This window comes from Lepidochelys kempii, chromosome 1 (genome assembly GCF_965140285.1).
Source record: "Lepidochelys kempii isolate rLepKem1 chromosome 1, rLepKem1.hap1, whole genome shotgun sequence".
In the NCBI taxonomy this organism is placed as follows: domain Eukaryota; kingdom Metazoa; phylum Chordata; order Testudines; family Cheloniidae; genus Lepidochelys; species Lepidochelys kempii.
Genome location: NC_136380.1, coordinates 186,574,845 through 186,597,993, shown reverse-complemented (window position 1 = coordinate 186,597,993; position 23,149 = coordinate 186,574,845).

The window sequence follows — 23,149 nt, the reverse complement described above, 5'->3', positions numbered from 1 at the left end:
ACTCTCATATTCGCCTTTGTCATAGTTCGGCATAAGCAGGCAAACAGTAAGGGAGTTTTCCTGGCCATGTGTAATCCCAAGTGGGGAGACTAAACCATTAACCCCATGTGCGGGGGTAGGGGGGTGGTGGTGTTTGAGGCAGAGTTCAAACCCACATCTTAGAAATAAAAATAGCTATGTCCCATAATTATCTTCCCTCCGGGCCAGAGCCATGGTGGAGTTACACACAGGGCATGTTTGGGGTGATGGGTATGAAGGTGATATAAACATCACCTTTGTTTCCCCCATCTCCTGGGTTAGCTATGTACTAGCCCACTCTCCCTGCATAAATTAGAGCAACCTGAGGCTATGCCAGTGGTAAACCAGAAGACACTCCTCCCACTCTGGGGCAATCCTTCTGGGGCTGGATATGCTAGCTTTGGGGCCTGCACCTGCTAGTGGTTGGGTAGAATTGGCTGCCCCACACTGGAGAACCTGGCCTTTTCTCTCTGGCTCTAGTTCCATATCTGCTGTTACATTACTAGGCACCATGGCTCAGTTACATTTGAAATTTGGGCTGTTTGAATCGCAGCTGTAATGTTGCTGTCTGGAGTAGCCCATGATCATGAGTGCCAACCTCAGGGCAGACTGTTACAAACCAGGGCACAAACCCTACACTGGTTGTGCGTTCCATAATTAGATTTCACTAACCAAATATCAATGTGACCTCCTCAAGCACATTCACAGCTTTAACATGAAAAGAAAAGGAGTACTTGTGGCACCTTAGCGACTAACCAATTTATTTGAGCATAAGCTTTCGTGAGCTACAGCTCACTTCATCGGATGCATACTGTGGAAAGTACAGAAGATCTTTTTATACACACAAACCATGAAAAAATGGGTGTTTACCACTACAAAAGGTTTTCTCTCCCCCCACCCCACTCTCCTGCTGGTAATAGCTTATCTAAAGTGATCACTCTCCTTACAATGTGTATGATAATCAAGTTGGGTCATTTCCAACACAAATCCAGGTTTTCTCCCCACCCCCTCCTACCCGCCCCCCCCAAACCCACTCTCCTGTTGGTAATAGCTTATCTAAAGTGATCACTCTCCTTACAATGTGTATAATAATCAAAGTGGGCCATTTCCAGCACAAATCCAGGGTTTAACAAGAACGTCGGGGGGGGGGGGGGAGGAAAAAACAAGGGGAAATAGGTTACCTTGCATAATGACTTAGCCACCCCCAGTCTCTATTCGAGGCTAAGTTAATTGTATCCAATTTGCAAATGAATTCCAAGTCAACAGTCTCTCACTGGAGTCTGGTTTTGAAGTTTTTCTGTTGTAATATCGCAACTTTCATGTCTGTAATCGCGTGACCAGAGAGATTGAAGTGTTCTCCGACTGGTTTATGAATGTTATAATTCTTGGCATCTGATTTGTGTCCATTTATTCTTTTATGTAGAGACTGTCCAGTTTGACCAATGTACATGGCAGAGGGACATTGCTGGCACATGATGGCATATATCACATTGGTGGATGTGCAGGTGAATGAGCCTCTGATAGTGTGGCTGATGTTATTAGGCCCTGTGATGGTGTCCCCTGAATAGATATGTAGGCACAGTTGGCAACGGGCTTTGTTGCAAGGATAGGTTCCTGGGTTAATGGTTCTGTTGTGTGGTATGTGGTTGCTGGTGAGTATTTTCTTCAGGTTGGGGGGCTGTCTGTAGGCAAGGACTGGCCTGTCTCCCAAGATTTGTGAGAGTGTTGGGTCATCCTTCAGGATAGGTTGTAGATCCTTAATAATGCGTTGGAGGGGTTTTAGTTGGGGGCTGAAGGTGACGGCTAGTGGCGTTCTGTTATTTTCTTTGTTAGGCCTGTCCTGTAGTAAGTGACTTCTGGGAACTCTTCTGGCTCTATCAATCTGTTTCTTCACTTCCGCAGGTGGGTATTGTAGTTGTAAGAATGCTTGATAGAGATCTTGTAGGTGTTTGTCTCTGTCTGAGGGGTTGGAGCAAATGCGGTTGTATCGCAGAGCTTGGCTGTATACAATGGATCGTGTGGTGTGGTCAGGGTGAAAGCTGGAGGCATGTAGGTAGGAATAGCGGTCAGTAGGTTTCCGGTATAGGGTGTTTATGTGACCATCGTTTACTAGCACTGTAGTGTCCAGGAAGTGGATCTCTTGTGTGGACTGGACCAGGCTGAGGTTAATCCAAACTTACAGATAGGAAAAGTAAGGAAAATGCTGCGTAGGAACTCATTTGAGTTTGATTTAAGGACATTTACTTTGTATATTTTGACACGTGATATTGATGATTTGTGTTTTAACAGTTACAAAGCTATAACTTTTTGAATCATAACCTTTACTGTTATTAAATAATTGTCTGACATCACCATAATTTCCTGGAACTGTGAAAGCTTAAATAGATAAAAAATTTAAAAAATGCTTAAAAATAAAGACCAATATCTGTTGAAATTATCAAAACTGAATTCTGCCAAGCCTATTGATAATACATGTACATGTAAGCCCTGTGGTCTGAAGATCTAGAGGGTAAGGTTTGCTGTTGGTGAGTAGGGGGAAGAGTGGCCATTGAGCTGCTTCATTTGCACAGGCTAGCAACCCAGAATTCCAGATGCACAGACCCTCCAATGGGGAAGAAGCATTCTGCCCCCATCTATTGGTAAATAAGGGGGATATATAGCTACAGCAAGACCTTCATTTGCACAAGTTTTCTACCCAAAATTCCTCCAGTGACACACTGGGTGTCACCATAACTGTACACAAACTCAGAATATAGTGGGTAGTTAAATGAACTGAAAGACTGAGGAGTAAAGAAAAGATTCCTATCTTATGGTAAGGAGTGTATCTAGTGGTAAAGGCTTTGCTCAAAGGTCCTCTCTGCTAGTGGTTCTCCTCAACTGAAGATCCTGTGCTGTTGGGAGGACTCGTCAACAGGAGATGGTACAGATGCATTCTCTGTTGAAGCTGCAGCAGACATCAGCACAGCTGAGTGAACTCTGGTGAGGCTCCTTCTGCCCCCTAAAGACAGCTGAAATCACTATAGGTGGGGTAGGTGGTAGAACCTCAGGATGGAACCAGGCATAATTTCCCAGGGGATGGGGGACAGGTCTGCCCCAGTGCACTTTAGGACTACGCTACCCACTGACACCAAACTGTGAGTGGGGTGCAGTGGATATAGAAGAGGGAAGTGATGTGGTGAAGAGACATTTGACTAGCGGTTGTTCACATTGGTGAGTGGGGAACAGAGTTAATGGACTATTGTCAAAGTTACTGTGTGGAGAGTATTTTATTTATTATTCATATAGCTACAGTGTTGCTGTGTTTTGTCAAGTTGATGCTGTGTTCCCTTTACCCCTACTAAAGTTCTCCTTGTTTCATGCACAGATTCAGTGCTTGTGAGCGGGGAGGTATTGCCTATCCAGGGATGGTATTTAGTGATCCCAGAAATCCTTGGTGGGGGCTTGAGATGGTGGTGTCTGTAAATTTTAAGAGGGACCTCTGGCTATTTGAATCCAGCCCTTGTTGCTGCTGACAACACCTGGAAGAAGGGTTACATACATATTGGTCAGAAAGCACATCTGTATGTCTAATCAGCAGCAGCAGCAGCAGCAGCATGAGAATAAGGAACCTTCAGGCAATGAGAGACATTTGTATGGGGGGAGGAAGTGGATGGAGAAATAGCATGGCAATTCCTCAGCTGCTACACTAGGTCCTGATGTTTAGAGACTCTTAGGAAAGTCAGCAGTTTCTGCTATTTCCCCAAACACAGGCTGGAGAGAGTGCAGAGTGCAGGAGAATCTCCTGCTAGAGGTTAGATGGTTTACAAATAAGCCTGAGGTCCCAATTGCTTCTCATCCTTCTTGCCAACCTGGTGTTTTCCTCCTTTTCTTTCACAGAAGGCCCAAATTAAATGCAGCAATTACTGTGTTCTGCCCCTGGGAATGGCAGATTTACTGTGAGGAAACTGCACATGCTATAAAAGGTAAAGCCATTTCCTATCCGAACAGCACAGCATCCAAACAGCAACAAAACGATTCTGTTCTGCATCATCATGGCCAGGCTAAGGCTATACAAAGGCCGGGGAGAGCTGACATCCTGTGGGGAAACTTTATTTTATTTTGGAGGGAGCTGGGGAGTGCAGTTTCTTCACAGGTGTTGCGGGACTTTCCACCAGCATAACAGTAGCAACAGTCAAGCCCTGGAGACTGAAAGCTTTGTTCGTTATTAATCATTTGTGCACACAGTGCTTTACAAAATACAGGGGTGGAGTTTACAGTCCATGTAATCAGGGACCAGGACATGGTAATGCAAGACTACCTCAGCACTGCCTGGCTCTGTTCTGGAGAAGCTGCCACCTCTAAGGGGGAGTCTTCATGGCCCATTTAGAACTCTGCTGAGACAGCTATCCTTGTCAAAAACTAGAGACAGTTGTGATGGATGGTTGTGTTGCAAAGATGTTTGCCCACTGGACCTGCATCAAGTCACCTCCTCCACAACTCATTTCCACACACACCCAATGGCCAGCATCCGATGGTAACAATTGTCACTCGCTACTGTTGGTATTTGGAGTAACAGACATTGAGGCAGAAGGCAAAGTGGAGAATTAACTGTGTTAATAAGAAGCTTAATTCAAACCACACAAGCAGACTAAAGAGTGGCAGGGTGCTTTAAACAGGAGATTTACTTTTTAAACCAAAATCCATCCACTAACATTCTAGCAAGGATATCATGTTACAAGCATTCCACCATAAAAAGCAAATGCATTGACTAAATGTACCCTGCAGTCAGGATCCATGCCTCAGAACTGTTTGCCCGTTTAATGGATGTCACATAGACCAGTGGTTCTCAAAGCCAGTCCACCGCTTGTTCAGGGAAAGCCCCTGGCGGGCCAGACCAGTTTATTTACCTGCCCCGTCCGCAGGTTCGGCCGATCGCAGCTCCCACTGGCTGCGGTTCACCGCTCCAGGCCAATGGGGGCTGCAGGAAGGGTGGCCAGCAAGTCCCTTGGCCTGCGCCATTATCCAAATCATTGATGAAGATATTGAACAGAACCAGACCCAGAACTGATCCCTGCAGGACCCCACTCGTTATGCCCTTCCAGCATGACTCTGAAGCACTGATAACTACTCTCTTGGAATGGTTTTCCAACCAGTTTTGCATCCACCTTATAGTAGCCCCATCTAGGTTGCATTTCCCTAGTTTGTTTATGAGAAGGTCATGCGAGACAGTACCAAAAGCTTTACTAAATTCAAGATATACCACGTCTACTGCTTCCCCTTAGCCACAAGGTTTGTTATCCTGCCAGAGAAAGCTATCAGGTTGGTTTGACATGATTTCATAGATCATAGAATATCAGGGTTGGAAGGGACCTCAGGAGATCATCTAGTCCAACACCCTGCTCAAAGCAGGACCAATCCCCAACTAAATTATCCCACCCAAGACTATTTCAAGCCTGACCTTAAAAACCTCAAAAGAAGGAGATTCCACCACCTCCCTAGGTAATGCATTCTAGTGCTTCACAACCCTCCTAGTGAAAAAGGTTTTCCTAATATCCAACCTAAACCTCCCCCACTGCAACTTGAGACCATTACTCCTTGTTCTGTCATCTACTACACTGAGAACAGTCTAGATCCATCCTCTTTGGAACCCCCTTTCAGGTAGTTGAAAGCAACTATCAAATCCCCCCTCATTCTTCTCTTCTGCAGACTAAACAATCCCAGTCCCCTCAGCCTCTCCTCATAAGTCATGTGTTCCAGTCCCCTAATCATTTTTGTTGCCCTCCGCTGGACGCTTTCCAATTTTTCCACATCCTTCTTGTAGTGTGGGGCCCAAAACTGGACACAGTACTCCAGATGAGGCCTCACCAATGTCGAAAAGAGGGGAATGATCAAGTCCCTCGATCTGTTGGCAGTGCCCCTACTTATGCAGCCCAAAATGCCATTAGTCTTCTTGGCAACAAGGGCACACTGTTGACTCATATCCAGCATCTCGTCCACTGTAACCGCAGGTCCCTTTCTGCAGAACTGCTGCCTAGCCATTCGGTCCCTAGTCTGGAGCGGTGCACGGGATTCTTCCGTCCTAAGTGCAGGACTTTGCACTTGTCCTTGTTGAACCTCATCAGATTTCTTTTGGCCCAATCCTCTAATTTGTCTAGGTCCCTCTGAATCCTATCCCTACCCTCCAGCGTATCTACCTCTCCTCCCAGTTTAGTGTCATCTGCAAATTTGCTGAGGGTGCAGTCCACGCCATCCTCCAGATCATTAATGAAGATATTGAACAAAACTGGCCCCAGGACCAACCCTTGGGGCACTCCGCTTGATACCAGCTGCCAACTAGACATGGAGCCATTGATCACTACCCGTTGAGCCCGACAATCTAGCCAGCTTTCTATCCACCTTACAGTCCATTCATCCAGCACATACTTCTTTAACTTGCTGGCAAGAATACTGTGGGGGACCGTATCAAAAGCTTTGCTAAAGTCAAGGAATAACACGTCCACTGCTTTCTCCTCAGCCGCAGAGCCAGTTATCTCGTCATAGAAGACAATTAGATTAGTCAGGCATGACTTGCCCTTGGTGAATCCATGCTGACTGTTCCTGATCACTTTCCTCTCCTCTAAGTGCTTCAGAATTGATTCCTTGAGGACCTGCTCCATGATTTTCCAGGGACTGAGGTGAGGCTGACTGATCTGTAGTTCCCCGGATCCTCCTCCTTCCTTTTTTTAAAGATGGGCACTACATTAGCCTTTTTCCAGTCATCTGGGACCTCCCCCAATTGTCATGAGTTTTCAAAGATAATGGCCAATGGCTCTGCAATCACATCTGCCAACTCCTTTAGCACTCTCGGATGCAGCGCATCTGGCCCCACGGACTTGTGCTCGTCCAGCTTTTCTAAATAGTCCCGAACCACTTCTTTCTCCACAAAGGGCTGGTCACCTCCTCCCCATGCTGTGCTGCCCAGTGCAGTCATCTGAGAGCTGACCTTGTTTGTGAGGACAGAGGCAAAAAAAGCATTGAGTGCATTAGCTTTCTCCACATCCTCTGTCACTAGGTTGCCTCCCTCATTCAGTAAGGGGCCCACACTTTCCTTGACTTTCTTCTTGTTGCTAACATACCTGAAGAAACCCTTCTTGTTACTCTTAACATCTCTTGCTAGCTGCAACTCCAGGTGTGATTTGGCCTTCCTGATTTCACTCCTGCATGCCCGAGCAATATTTTTATACTCTTCCCTGGTCATTTGTCCAATCTTCCACTTCTTGTAAGCTTCTTTTTTGTGTTTAAGATCAGCAAGGATTTCACTGTTAAGCCAAGCTGGTCGCCTGCCATATTTACTATTCTTTCTACACATCGGTATGGTTTGTCCCTGTAACCTCAATAAGGACTCTTTAAAATACAGCCAGCTCTCCTGGACTCCTTTCCCCCCCATGTTATTCTTCCAGAGGATCCTGCCCATCAGTTCTCTGAGGGAGTCAAAATCTTGCTTTTCTGAAGTCCAGGGTCCATATTCTGCTGTTCTCCTTTCTTCCTTGTGTCAGGATCCTGAACTCGACCATTTCATGGTCACTGCCTCCCAGGTTCCCATCCACTTTTGCTTCCCCTACTAATTCTTCCCGGTTTGTGAGCAGCAGGTCAAGAAGAGCTCTGCCCCTAGTTGGTTCCTCCAGCACTTGCACCAGGAAATTGTCCCCTACACTTTCCAAAAACTTCCTGGATTGTCTGTGCACCGCTGTATTGCTCTCCCAGCAGATATCAAGGTGATTGAAGTCTCCCATGAGAACCAGGGCCTGCGATCTAGTAACTTCCGTTAGTTGCCGGAAGAAAGCCTTGTCCACCTCATCCCCATGGTCTGGTGGTTTATAGCAGACTCCCACCACGGCATCACCCTTGTTGCTCACACTTCTAAACTTAATCCAGAGACTCTCAGGTTTTTCTGCAGTTTCATACTTGAGCTCTGAGCAGTCATACTGCTCCCTTACATAAAATGCAACTCCCCCACCTTTTCTGTCCTGCTTGTCCTTCCTGAACGATTTATATCCGTCCATGACAGTACTCCCGTCATGTGAGTTATCCCACCAAGTCTCTGTTATTCCAATCACATCATAATTCCTTGACTGTGCCAGGACACCAGTTCTCCCTGCTTGTTTCCCAGGCTTCTTGCATTTGTGTACAGGCACTTGAGATAACTTGCTGTTTGTCCTGCTTTCTTAGTATGAGGCAGGAGCCCTCCCCTTTCATGTTCTCCTGCTCGTGCTTCTTCCCAGTATCCCACGTCCCCACTTACCTCAGGGCTTTGGTCTCCTTCCCCCGGTGAACCTAGTTTAAAGCCCTCCTCCCTAAATTAGCCAGCCTGCTTGCGAAGGTGCTCTTCCCTCTCTTTGTTAGGTGGAGCCCGTCTCTGCCTAGCACTCCTCCTTCTTGGAACACCATCCCATGGTCAAAGAATCCAAAGCCTTCTCTCTGACACCACCTGCGTAGCCATTCGTTGGCTTCTTGACAAATCCATGCTGACTGTTACTTATCACCTTATTATCTTCTAGATGTTTGCAAATTGATTGCTTAATTATTTGCTCCATTATCTTTCTGGGCACAGAAATTAAGCTGACTGGTCTGTAATTCCCTGGGTTGTCTTGTTCTCAATCTAGCCACCAGAGGCATATTGCAACTTGCACAATGCTTGGTAGTGGTTGTGTTGTCAGTAACAATGGCTTGCTAATAACTTGTTGCACCTCAGTAGCAGCTTTTATCTTTAGTTCTCAAAGAACCTTACTGATATTAATTAATAAGGTCTGCCCCCCCCCCCCCCCGCTGTGAGGTAGCTATAGCTCCCTTCTACCACTATCATAACCCATGGAACTTTTAGTTGTATCCTCTTTTAGTAACACACAAGGTTTTTTCCCCCCTTTCATTCTTTTTTCTCCGGCCTTCTGCATTTGGGTCTTCTTTATTAATTAAATGGCAACTTTCTGTATCCATTGATTAAATTAGCTAACAGCACCTGCCTTAATCCATCAACCTAGAGGAAAGTTGTGGTGCTGCTAATACAAATTATTCGGTACCTTAGGTTCTGCTCAAATTAACCCAGTCTCAATTAAGAAGATGCTATGGAACGTTTACACAGTTTTCCGTAAACTGCATCTATAATGCAGAGGAAATCTATGAACTAAGTGACGCCTGAATTGTCACATCCCCACATCTTGGAGTACAAAGGGCTAGTGATTTTGATGCTTCTCACAGACAGGTCTGCTGGCAGCTTCCAGCCAGTTCTGTTCAGAGATGTTATGGGGAAACGGAGTGCCATAAAAGGAACTTTGCTATATTCCTGAAGTGCCAGGATGCAGCAGTCTGGACAATAACAAGGCATTGGCTCCGGCAGCATGACATTTTGATTACATTATACTGCGGACCCTTGCAGTGGGTTGGTGCAAGCCTATGTGGCAGTGAGTCATCACCTTTTTACTGGGGGAAGCAGCAAATGAGTCTCTGATAAAACTCTTCCTTTACATTCAAGGTACAAACGTCTTTCCTGTTGCACCAAGTTCCTCCAGCTGCAGTTCCCAGTGCTCTTTAGCCAGGGACTTGGTCTCCACTGCCTTTCACTTGCTGCAGTGTTTGAAGCCTGGACAAAGTGGGTGGAATGCTACCATTTGTGGATGGTAGCATTTTACAACCACTATGCACAGGTGTAAATGTCTTGCCCAACGTGCCAGGCAGTGGAGAATCAACTCTCAATTTTCCCCCTTTGCTTCCACTCAGCTACCAGCTGTCAGCAAACAGTCCTGCATCTCCCCACATCACTGCTCTGCACTTTTATCCTTGTCTCTCTGATTCTTGCCAGGCCTTACACATACCTCACTTCTCGTTCCAGCTCATACACGTTATTAAAGAGGCAGTAACCTTTTACTCTGAGTCTCTATAGGGAGAAGGATTTCTTGTTCCTAAAGGTAGAAGAGAAATCAACTGTGGAAATACAAATGCAGCCACCAAGAGAGGGCATTGAGGCACTTTCAGTGGAAAGGCTCAGAAGGAGATTAGTTAACATGCTCCAGGGAACAGTGGAGGGGATAAACTGTGCTAGATACAGAGGGGGCTGACCTCTGAGATCCTAACAGCTCTAAGTTCTTTGCATCAGATATGCCAGTCTTCTGGGTCTCGGAGTACAAGGGGCTAGTGTGATTTTGTGAGGGATTTGATGCTGCTCACAGCCAGACGTACTGCAGACTGGGGCTGTCCACACCCACAGTTTGGCCAAGGCACCTAGATGCTGCCGTGTAGCACCCCTGCCAGCTCAGTCCTGGACCCGTCCTGAGCAGAGCTGGCCAGTTGTGACACACTATGCCATGAGCTTGAGGGCTGTTTGTATGAGGTGCACACGCATTAAATCACCAGCCTCTTTCTTCTCGGCGCTTTTTACACTTGAAGCAATTTCACTTCATCGCACACGCTCAATGCAGGGGATTTTGGCAGTGGTGTGCTGGCTGTGTAAGCATGGCATGCCCCAGGACCAGCGGTACCCCATCGGATGATTCCATCCAGTCTTCAAATGCATGTGGAGGATGCCATTTTGTGGAACAAAATACCCTCCTCTTCACAGTGTGCCTTGGCACGCACTGTATGAAGTCGCATTGCCTGGAGGACACCATTCTGCACGCAACTGTAGAATTGCATGCCTGACTAAATATGTCACGTCACACCACTGAGTTTTGCATAGTAACAAAGGCCAGATTCAGACAACACAATAATCATCTGCTTGGTCACAATCTTGCAGCACATCCTAACTAAATAGAAGCTTGATCGCTAGAGACACGTTCCTCAAAACCATTGTGTGCTAGGAAAATAAAAGAGCCTGCCTTATCAACTTGGTGTTTCCTCAACTCAGCAAGTGACGGACACTCAGTTGTGGTTGGCAGTAAAGTCAGAGCGTGACACCTCTCTGATTAAATGTAATTGGGTTACCAAACAGCACCCATAACTAACAAAATAAATCTAATAACACTCCTCCACTAAAATGAGGGCAGGTAAGTATTCACAGAGAAAGCCAAGCTGGATATTAAAATTGTCTGTACAGGTAATAAAGGGAAAATGTTACATCTAACAAAGTTCTATGTAGTGGTGTTGTAGCTATATTGGTCCCAGGGTATTAGAGAGACAAGCTGGGTGAGGTAATATCTTTTATTGGACCAACTTCTGTTGGCGAGAGAGACAAGTTTTCAAGGTACACAGAGCTCTTCTTCAGGTCTGGGAAATGTACTCAGTGTCACAGCTTAATATAAGGTGGAACAGATTGGTTAGCATAAGTAGTTAAATCATATTTCAATGGATCATTCAAGGTGAAGTGACCCATTAACACCTCACCAGTCACAGGTGGGAAAGGAATAAAAAAAGCTGGGGGAAGAGGTTAGTTTTCAAAAAAAATTGTTTGTTTGTTTGTAATAAGCCATAAATCCAGTGTCACTATTCAGTTCATAATTTTTAGTGTCTAATAAAGTTATGAATTTAAGCTTCCAGGCTTGCTATTTTGAAGGAGGTATGCAGGTTTCCTTTAAGGATGAGGACTGAAAGGTCAGATATAGAATGATTACTTTGTGAAAAGCATTATGCTCACAGGTGATAGGGTGTTTTTGTCTTATCATTTTTTGGTGAGAGTTCAGTCATGAGCATAGTGATTGGCTGGCTTTACCCACATAGTTACTGTTGGGGCATTTAATGTGCTGGAGGAGATACACCACATGTTGAATCATAGAATATCAGGGTTGGAAGGGATTTCAGGAGATTATCTAGACCAACCCCCTGCTCAAAGCAGGACCAATTCCCAATTTTTGCCCCAGATCCCTAAATGGCCACCTCAAGGATTGAACTCACAACCCTGGGTTTAGCAGGCCAATACTCAAACCACTGAGCTATCCCTCCCACTCACAATGTTGTGATAGAGATATGTAGGACCCATGGATCTTGCAAGGTGTGTTGTGGCGATTGTCCACAGGTTTTGCATCTGTTCTTTTGGCAGCATCTGGTGCCATTTTCAGATGCTTCTGATGATGAGCTTGGAGTGGGGGTTGTTTGAAGGTTAAAAGAGGGGCTTCAGGAAAGATTTCTTTCAAGATGGGGTTCCCATTGAGTATGGGTTGTAATTGTTTGATGATAACCTGTATGGGTTTCTTTATAGAGTGATAGGTAACAGCTAGAGGTGTGCAGTGGGAGGTGGGTTTTATTTCTGTAGTGAAGCAAGTTTGCTTGTGGTATTTGGGTGGCCTGCTCCATGGTGCAATCTACTTCTCTGGAGGAGTGTCCTTGTTTGCTGAAGGTGATTTTAAATGTGTTAAGGTGTGTATCCTGGACTTTCTCCTCAAGCATGTTCTGTGCACAGTTGCCAACTTTCATGTGGTAAATAAGCACCCCAACTTTCATAATAAGCCAAAATCCCCTTTCAAAACAAGGCCAAAACAAGCCAATCACTAAGAACCCCAACACTCTATGTGACTAGATCCCCCCCGGCATGCAATCTGGGACTGTGGTGGGCGTGCTGTGCACCCCTGACTCTCTCTCCCCCCTTACCCCTGCTTGCCGGGAGTCAATAAAAAAAAAGGATGCAACAAGCTGCTGCAAGCCAAAAACTAGCCACTCACAAGCCAATTAAGCCAAAAACAAGCCCAATTTCTGAGGTTTTTTTCGTGGGTTTGGCACGTCTAGTTCTGTGGTATGAGTGCTTGGCTGTAGACAATAGATTTCTTGGTGTGCTGGAAATGGTTACTGGATCTATGAAGGTAGGTGGGTGATCTGGGGATTTCTTGTATATAGTTGTCTGTTGAAGCTGATCATGATGTCCAAGAAGTTGATGCTAGTGTGAGAGTGTTCTAAAAAGAGTTGACTGGGTGAGGGGTGGTTGCTGATGTTGTGGTGGAAGTCTATGAGGGAGTTTAGGTTGTCAGTCCAGAGGATGAAAATATCATTCATGTATCTCATGTATCTGTTTGTTTTTGTGGTGTGTTTGTCGATAAATTCTTCTTCAAAGTGGCCCATGAAAAGGTTGGTGTATTGGGGACCCTCCTAGTACCCATGGCTGTTCCCATAGTATGGACAAAGTGCTTTTGTTGAATGTAAAATAGTTATGGGTGAGGATGAAATGGATGAGTTTGGCCATGTGTTTGGGGTGGATATCTGTGGGTTGTCCATTGTCTTGTAGATATCTGAGGTGGGCAGCGATGCCATCATTGTGAGGGATATAGGTATTTAGGGAAATGATGTCCATGTTGGCAAAGATGGTGTTCTGTGGGAGATTGTTAACATTGCAGAGTTTCTGGAGGAAGTCAATTGTGTCCTGGAGGAAACTGGCCATTTGTGTGATGATTGGTTTGAGGATGGCTTCTACAAGTCCCAGTATTCCTTCTGTAAGAGTGCTATGGCCACATGTGATAGGTCTGTCTGGATTCACTTGTTCGTATACCTTGGGAAGCATGTAGAAGAAGGTCCCTGGGGTGGGTTCATGGGGGATGAGGTTGTAGAATTTCTCTTAGAGTTGTCTGGGGAAGGATTTGATGGGATCCTTAAATTTGTGGGTAAATTGTGGTATGGGGGCTTCTTTGAGTTCTTTATAGTAGATGGTGTCAGAGAGTTGACTATTTTAATGAGGTCACTGGACATCACAGTTGAGGACTATGATGGTGCCCCCTTTTTCTGCTGGTTTGATCACTATCTGGTGGTTGGATTTCAGAAAGAGTATAGCTGTCCTCTTGAGGATGGAGAGATTGTAGTGGATGTGATGTTTGTTAAGGATTTCACAGGTAATTATTTTCCTGATGCAATCAATATAATGACCAAGAATGTGGTTGTGTCCACTGTCTGGTGTCCAGTCAGATTAATCTTTTTTCTTATGACTGTCAGTAGGGACATGGCAATTGTGGATGGTATCATCACTGTTGTGAAAGAATTCTTTGAGGCGGAATTGGCAGAAGAATTCTTGGATTTATGACTTGTTACATCAATTTATAACCCAACTCCCCTCCGCAACTTTTTTTTCCCTTTCCTCCCTAGGTATGGTGTTAACAGGCCACTTCGCCTTGAATGGTCCCTTGAAATGTATTAACTACTTATGGTAAACAATCTGTTCCACTTTGTATTTAGCTGTGACACTGAGTACCTTCCCCAGACCAGAAGAAGAGCTCTGTGTATCTTGAAAGCTTGTCTCTCTCACCAACAGAAGTTGGTCGAATAAAAGATATTACTTCACCCGTCTTGTCTCTCTATCATCTAACAAAGAGCATCCATAGTGCATAAAGAAAAGGAGTACTTGTGGCACCTTAGAGACTAACCAATTTATTTGAGCATAAGCTTTCGTGAGCTACAGCTCACGAAAGCTTATGCTCAAATAAATTGGTTAGTCTCTAAGGTGCCACAAGTACTCCTTTTCTTTTTGCGACTACAGACTAACATGGCTGCTACTCTGAAACCTGTCATCCATAGTGCATGTGATGAATGATCTGCCTGCACACGGCAGTTAGTCTCCTAACCCTAACTAACAAGAACTAATGTCTGTTAAAACAACAAGGAGTCCAGTGGCACCTTAAAGACTAACAGATTTATTAGGGCATAAGCTTTCGTGGGTAAAAAACCCACTTCTTGAGATGCATGCATCTGAAGAAGTGGGTTTTTTACCCATGAAAGCTCATGCCCTAATAAATCGATTAGTCTTTAAGGTGCCACCAGACTCCTTGTTGTTTTTGTGGATACAAACTAACACAGCTACCTCTCTGATACATGTCTGTTAAGGCACTGCCATGACAGGGATTTGGTGACAGCAAGAGGACTATTCAGGTGGGAAAGGCTCTGCCCCACCACTGCCTCTTTCACTCTCTGACTCTAGGAACTTGTACATAGGACAGACAGCATTGCTGCCTTCAATTCTAGGAAAGCTGGGTTGACTTCTCAGCTCCTCTCTTTCTGCTCAGAGGAATGACTTGCTCTCCCCTCGATTGCATTTCCCCCAGCAGTTGTATAGGTGCTGGGACTAGGTATGCTGGGGGTGCTGCCACACCCCCTGGCTTGAAGTGGTTTCCATCATATACAGTTGAGTTCAGTGGCTCTCAGCACCCCCACTATACAAATGGTTCCAGCCCCCCTGAGCTGTTGTGGAGGAGAATTAAATGTAAGTGAGCACTTAAGCAATCTCCACGCCCATCCCTTTCCTGTAAATCTCACACTGATTCCACATCTTGTGGGAAGCTGAAGTGTCTAATGGGTAAGGTGAGGTTCTGCTTCCTTTATAAGAAGAGCAGAACTGTTCTTACAGGATGAATTTTGCTTTGGCCCCTAATGGAGCAGAGAGGACCAATTTCTGTCTGAGCACTTTTACAGTGGTTCTGCATCTGAGCACGGCTAGCTGCTCAATAACAGATAGGTACTATTGGTGAGATGAATGACAATAGTTAGAAAGATGTGTATATTGTCCAAGTCAATATTTACCTTAAAGGGAAATTGTGATATTATCTGAAACATGAAATACGTTCTGGGCTGTCTTCATCTGAAATATCAGGCAACGTCTGTAATGGGCATGAATTGCTTAAGTGATATAATGCATTTCAAATGAGCTTTGAACAGCAAGAGATGCAGTGCAGCCTAGTGAACTGAAAGCTGGGAATTCTAAGCCTGACTCTGACCTCACTCCGTGGCCTTTGGCGAGTCACATACGCACCCTGTGCCTCAATTTCCCTCTTTGTAAAAGGGAGATAATGATGCTGACCTACTTACTTTTGAATAACTGAATTACATAATTCCCTATACTGCAGCTGAACCATTGTTAGCCAGGCTGAGCGCCCTGTCATTGTAAATGACGTATCCGGGAAATTAGCTTTATGATGAGAAAATAAAGCACCAGAACCATTTTCTGGGCAATTTCTTTGGAAATAAAAAACTGCTTGTCTCTTACAGTGTCTGGTGGGCTGCAGCATATATACAAAATGTGTGTGTGTGAGAGAGAGAGAGAGAGAGAGCAAGCATCCAGTTGTACATATGCTTGGCAAAACGGGACTACTATGATTTTTGGGTTTTGCTACCTATTTTGCAGGTCTCTCCGTTACGTGTGGGGGGTTTGGGAAGGTGAGAGATCTGAGGTGGACTGACAATATGAGGTGGTGGTGGGGTCAACAGACAAGGCAGTCATATTCATTATGGGCTGATAGGGATTTCAGGAGGCAATCGCTGCTAGAAGCAGAGTGATTTATAATAACCTGTCAGGAAACCGGGCGAGAGAGTACATCTCAGGGTACTTGTTTGCTTCCTGTTAACTCAGTTATAATAAGGGTGTCATGCAGTGATAGAAACTTTAATCTCAGAGTTTATTTAGCCCGTGATATAGTTATTACTTTGCGTACAGAAGGTATCTTCAATTTACTCTGCGATAGAGTCTACACTCATCTCTGAATGATGGGCTCTGGTCTCCAGAGACTAGTATGCCAAATCTGAGTATCCCTTCTTGCACATACCACCTCTAGGGCAGTGGAATGCTTGGACTGCTTCACACCTGTGTAACCCCTTGCGGGCTGGGAGTGGTGCTCTGTTCCCCTCTAGGCCAACTGGAGATTGATAAGCCTGCTGCACCCTTAGCTAAGACATATATATCATTTAGCTCATGCAGTAGCATAGAGGTTCCCAGACTGTGGGAGGCGCTGAGGAACATTCAGGGGGGCACGGCGGAGCCTGGGACAGCCCTCACAGGGGGAAGGAAGGGAAGGGAGCACCACCCAGCCCTGCTCCCAGTTGCGGCCCTAGCTCCTAGGCCCAACCCCAGCCTCGGCCCCCAGCTGTGGCCTGGCCGCAGCTCTGCATCCAGCCCCAGCCCTGCCCCCAGCCTCAGCCCCTGGCTGCAGCCCCATCCCCGCTCCCAGCCCCAGCCTTCACCTCCTTATCCCTGTCTGTCTGCATCACACCCTGCCCCTAGACGTGGCCCCGCTCCTGGCCTTGGCTCCGGTGCAGGGCACGGACAAGACTAAGGAGGGGGAGGGTGGCCCTGAAAAGTTTGGGGACCACTGCAGTAGCGGGTCAGCATTACACCTGAATGTAAATGTCTTCTCTTCAGATACTTTCCATACTGGTACAAGATGTTGCTCCCACTTAGCAACACGGGAAGGGAAGGGTGGTTGTGACTGCAGGCTGAGATCCCCTGCTTCCAATCATTATTAATTATGTTTATTATTTATTTGGCTTGTGATAGAGCTTAGGAGCCTCAGTCATGGACCAGGACCCCATTGTACCAGGCACCGTAGGAAAATAATGACCCACGTTCTCAGAAATAAATGAAACAGCTCATGAATTTCCTGCTCTGAGCACTTTTTACAGGGCCAGTTTGGTTCTTTTCTGTGTGCGTCTTAGAAGGACAGTCCCTAGAGTCTGCTCCAAAACCCATTGAAGTCACTGAAAGGCTCCCACTGACTTCCATGGGCTTTGGATCTAGCCCCCGAGATGCACAACAGAGAAGTAATAAGGCTGACCCACCCCAGGCTTAAATTTGGATGAGCTTTTTAATATGCGGCTGAAGAGATTAGGAGAATGACCTACTTGCTTCATGAGACAAGTCCCTGAAGTGTGCAGAGGACTTTGCTCATCGAGGAAAGATGTGAGCGGGATGGCGTAACTCAGTGTGCAGAGCTTTAGCCAAGCCAGCAGGTTACTAGGTGCAGCCAAGCCACCCCCCACCCCCCTGCAGAGATCCACCGCCCTGTTTGATTTCTTTGTGTTGCCACTCATTCCACGAAGCAATGCACATGATACCTTTATGCTTTAGGGACAACAGCCATCTTCAGTTGAGCACCAGCTCACCCCAGGGTGATGACACCAAAACAAGACACCAAGACCGTTAGAGCATATCTGCATGGGACAGGGTGATAGCACATCACCTAGCGTGAGCTTAGACACAAGGCCTCATGTACACGGTGGCAATAGGGATCTGCATTCTGAGGCAAGAACCCCTATATTCTATGACATTACCCCCTAAATTCTGCAGTAGTCTCACCTGTAGTAATTATTTCAATCCATTCTGACCCCATGCAAAAGCCATTTTTTTTAATTGTTCAGCTTTTTTTAAGACTACCAGAATGGAAAATATAAGGAACACACAGTGTGTTTCTTCCCAAGCCGAGGAATGCCGGCCGCTGCCTGTGGTGCTGTGACATGATGTAAAGGTGCTCTGGCGTGTAAGGGGTTACTGGCCCTCTGCCTGTCACATGACTGGGCTGGACAGGGCTATAAAAGGAAAGGGGACTCTGGTGCAAAGGAAGCCAGGCTGAGAGGAGGATATATCCCCTATCTGCCTAGCTGGCTGAAGTCATACAGGCCTCAGGTGGTTATCATTACCCAGGCATTTGAGTTGACACGCTGTGTTTCTGAGTAAAGCAAGCCCTCAGGAAAGGGATGTAAAGTGGTTTGTAACTGGGCCTTGTGTTTTTGCTTCCCAGCTGGTGCATTTGCACGCCTGCTGATGGATGTCCTGTGAAGGGCCTCCCTGCAGGTCAAAAAATAAGTGGATGTGCCTGCTGAAGCTGCATTCTGTCTCAGCACTGACTGCGTCCAAGTTCAGCCAAGTCGGCTACCTCAGCCATCTTTGGGGCTCTCTCTCAGGTACTTTACTAGACCATGCCAAGGTCTCCTCCAGGTAATCTGTTCTTTTCCTGCCTTCTTGATTCAGGGCTAGGATCTCCTTACAGATACCAGACCCTTCTGCTGGCATGGAATCCCAGCCTGGCATTTCAGGGAGTCTCTTTTCCCGTGTGGAAGAAAAATGACCAGGAAGAAAATCGTGGGGTCAAACTGCAGTAGTTACCTTTCCCCTGGCCTTATCCCCCATTAGGGTCCCACTGTTGATTAAGAATTGCCCTACCTACCTGCGCACGGCTGTCACCGGGTCACAGCCCTGAGAGCGAGAACCCCTTCCCATGATGTCACAGTGTCCAGGATGACGAGGCAGCAGCGACTCTACCAGCAGCAGCAGATTGTTTTGTCTGATGAGAAATGGAACCGCTTGTCCTGACGCAGTAGATTGGGGTAGGACGTTTCCCTCCACTGGTAGCTTCCTTCTGGCCACGCTGTGTTCCTCCTCCTCCTCCTCCTCCTCCTCCTCCCCGCGTGCCTGCGAGCCCTTGGATTTCCAGATGAACTGACACAGCAGAGGTCTCTGGGAGCAGCAGTGCTACCATTCCTCTGTGGGCTGCCTGCAGCCTGGCCTCTGGCTTTGTGTGCCTCCCTGCCTGGCTGGTCCTTATGTGAATATGGGTAAATTTTTGGGTGGCAGCTATATAGGTCTGTAGGCAGAACATCCTGACCGGGAGGGAGTCAAAGCTGAGGAAGCTACTGCAGCTTCTGGGCCCAGTCCAGCTCTGGCCTTTTAATGCTGCCCTTTTTGGAGACCCTATTTAAGACACAAAGAATGTCCAATACTACAGGAAAACCAGGCAGAGACCTTTTCCAGCTCAGGGGGATGGTTTCCCTTCGGAAATGACAGGCTAATAATAAACATGCAGCTTATTTAGAATTGCAAATACAAGAAAAGAAAATCAGCAAACAGAGGAAGCTGCAATCAGCATATAGAGGAAGCTGCAGTCAGCAGCCTGGCTAAAAAGCAGCAACATTAAACCAAAGCATTAAATGCAGGGGGAATTAAATGAGGCATGTGGCCAGTCATGCCTCACTCATATAACAGAGCCATAAGGCCTGTATTAATGGTACAGGCTCAAGAAAGCAAACACTCAGTCGCAGGCTGCTCAAGTATGGACCCTGTAATGATGGACAAAGGGAAACTGTAAAATACTGTCTAACAACAATCCTCATCATTTGCTCCCATGATGTTTTGATTATCCTGGCGCTGTGTTTCCACTGTTCTAATGGTTTTTAATCTCTCTCAGTGCTGTGGGTTGACTCACAGCAGCTTGGTGAGCTGGGACTTCTCCTCAGAAGGATCTACGCTTCCAATATTAATAGAAGTTTTTAGCAAAGAGAACCTTCAAAATATGCACCGTGTAACCCCTGTCATGCAGTCTGCGGAGAGCCCAAAGCAGCGCTGCTGGGAGAGCTCTGACTGCTCCCATTCATCTGTAAGGTACTCGGAAGCCTTAGGATGAGGATTAAAATGTTAAGATTGTTAACGATTTCATTGCTGCTTACAGTGAAACAACGCCCCTGGCTGGGTCCTCTGCGGGGACTGAACCAGGGATTTCTGAATCAAAAAGAATCTGTTTCAGCTGCTTGAGCCAAAGGACCTTTGCCTGGAGGCATTAGTGGACTTACACATCTCTATGTAAAAAGAAAAGGAGTACTTGTGGCACCTTAGAGACTAACCAATTTGTACTCTTTTTCTTTTTGCGAATACAGACTAAGACGGCTGTTACTCTGAAACATCTCTATGTGCAGTCCAGCTACGAGTGGGAGACACTGACCTACAGCGGGTTAATATAGTTCCCTTTCACCCAAGGGAGGAGGATCATCAAAAATGATCTGCAGACAATTCCTCAGTCCTCCAGGTACAGGAGCTGCTTGTTGCTCACAGAGAATGGAAACATATTAAAGAAAGAAACTGCTGCACTAGTCATTTTCCAGTTCCCCACTTGGAGAGCTGGCTTCCCTAGAAAATAGGTCGCTTACATGAAAAGCACCTTGATTACAGCACCGCTGCAGTGAGGGCTTACGCCGAACCCCTGGCTTCAGGCAGTTAGACATTTCTGAAACGTTGACCCGTTGGGCTGCAATTGCTCATGATACTTTTCTGCCCAAAAGGTGAATTTCAGGGTTGTTCTTTTCTGAGTGAGCGGAGTGGGGAAAAAAATAGTGACACTTTAATCCTTAGCTGGCTGTTGTCTGGGAAGTAGCGAAATTTCCTAGAGGACTGGATGGAGGAGGGACATCTAGTCGGGATGGGTCAGGACTCTTGGGTAAGTCAGGGCTAATGCTTCCTAGTTCCTTCTGCCGCAAACACCCCTCCCCTCCCCTGCTCTGCATTCGCTTTCCTCACTGCTGGTTTGAGCTCTCCCTCAGGACAAGAGCCAGCATGTGCAGGGGGTTAAGTGGTGGATGAGGAGAGATCCAGGTCAATCTGGGAAGAACTGACGCACTGATCCTAGAGCAGCTTCATGCATAGAGGGGGCCAAGGCATGGCGTGTTGGGAGCGTACAGGCATTAGGCTGCTGGGCAAGCTGGGAATGGGGAGGGTTTCTGTTGCTCAGTACAGGGGATGGAGTCTGTGGGGGTGCTAGAGACATGGAAGGGGAAATCTCAGTGTTGATCTTTGGGGGAGGGAATAGGGACTGGCCCAGAACCGAGTTTACTCCCACTCAGTGTTTAAATGGACAAACATTTATTATTAATGTTATTATTATGTATATAATAAAATCTTCTACACTTTCCACAGTATGCATCCGATGAAGTGAGCTGTAGCTCACAAAAGCTTATGCTCAAATAAATTGGTTAGTCTCTAAGGTGCCACAAGTCCTCATTTTCTTTTTGCGAATACAGACTAACACGGCTGTTACTCTGAAACCTGAATGGACAAGATCTTTCTGGTGCCTTCTGTGGGCTTGGCTCACTCCAAAGCAGCATCATTTCTAGGACACCAAACTCTCTGTGGAGGGCAGAAGGCTCTGGCATGTGGGATGCAGTTTGGCTGAGAAATCCCAAAATATTGAGTGTTTGAAATCACATCCAGCGCTGACACGGAACACACTGTTCCACCTCCATTTCAACTGGATCCCAAGGGCTGTTGATCCAAACAGTGTGACAGGTCTTTTCCCTGGCTCCTCCATCTCAACCCTGCTTGACCCGGACTTGCTGGTTAGTCTTTCCTACTTCCCCTGCCCCCATCACACCCACCATTTAGCAGGAGATCGCTGTTAGAGACTGGCCTGTGGGCAGTCTCGTCTAGTGGCTAAAGCAAGAGTTCTGTCTACCAGTTAGAGCTGGGTCCAGGAACAAGTCAAAGGTCAGTGCCAGAGGGACAGAAGCCAAATGCCGGAGATGGAGGGTACCCAAGTCATAGATCAGAGGCGGAGCCAGGGATCAATAAAAGAGAGACAGGTGCCAACTGCCAGAGCCAGAGGGTCAACCAGAGTCACAAGCCCGGGTGGAGCTGAAGGGGAGCCAGGGCTGGAGCAGGGGCGGGAACAAGGACAAGCACAGCTGCAAGCACATTGCACAAAGCTGGAGAGCTGCTGTTGGGTTTAAAAGCCAGCCAGGTGCCCTTCTTGATCAATCAGATGGTGCAGTCAATCAGGTTGCCTGCTGCAGGCCAGCTGTGCTTGCTGGGTTGCCAGGAGACTGACTCTGCTGCAGAACCTGATGCCTGACAATTGCATGTTCACCTGGGATGACGAGGGGCCTAGGGGGAGAGGGGGCTGGGAGGGAAGGGTAGGATGGAGAGCAGGCGACAGAAAATTGGGAAGGGGGCAGGCTGGACCGTGGATCCGGGGAAGAAGTGAGATGTAGAAGGGGCCTCGGGATAGCGGGGGGAAGGGGAGGGGCAGGAGGGAGGACGGTTGAAAAGAGGGCTGTGTGTAGGGGGGCAGGAGACCAGTAGACTGGAAAGGGGTCTAGGGAGAAGGCTGGGATTCAGGAGGGGATAGAAGGAGAAAGGGGTTTGGGGATCAGATCACGGGGAATGAGTAGTCTGCTCATGTTAACTGTCCATTAGTCTCAGCCTGAGTGCCAGCACCAAAGTCCTAGATGCATGGCTGCCAAGGTGCCATCCCCATGGCAAAGGAACCTGTCTTCCCACCACTGTCCGTGGAAGAGCCAAACGCCCCGGCAATGAGGAGGTGCTTCCAAAAAACATTCACAATGACTGCTGCAGTGGTGGAGTCAGGCAAGCAAGTGTAATTTACATAGCAAGAGCTGGGAGATAGATGGCTCTTTAAACCAGATCTGTCATTTCCAGCTCTTCCCTGCCTCTCTGGCGCTTTGATGTTCCTCTTTGAAGAACTCTCCTCCCTTGGTACTGCTCCATCTCTCCAGATGCCCTTTTTGCCTTTGCTGCTACGCTCCGTTACATCTACCTCTTGGCAGGAAGGACGTAGAACAAATGACAGCTGGCACCCTGAAAGTCGACTCAGGCAGGGGGCCTTGTGGGGACTCCATCAGGCACAGCAGCAGGGGTTCAATGTAAAATCTCACATGGCATCAAAAA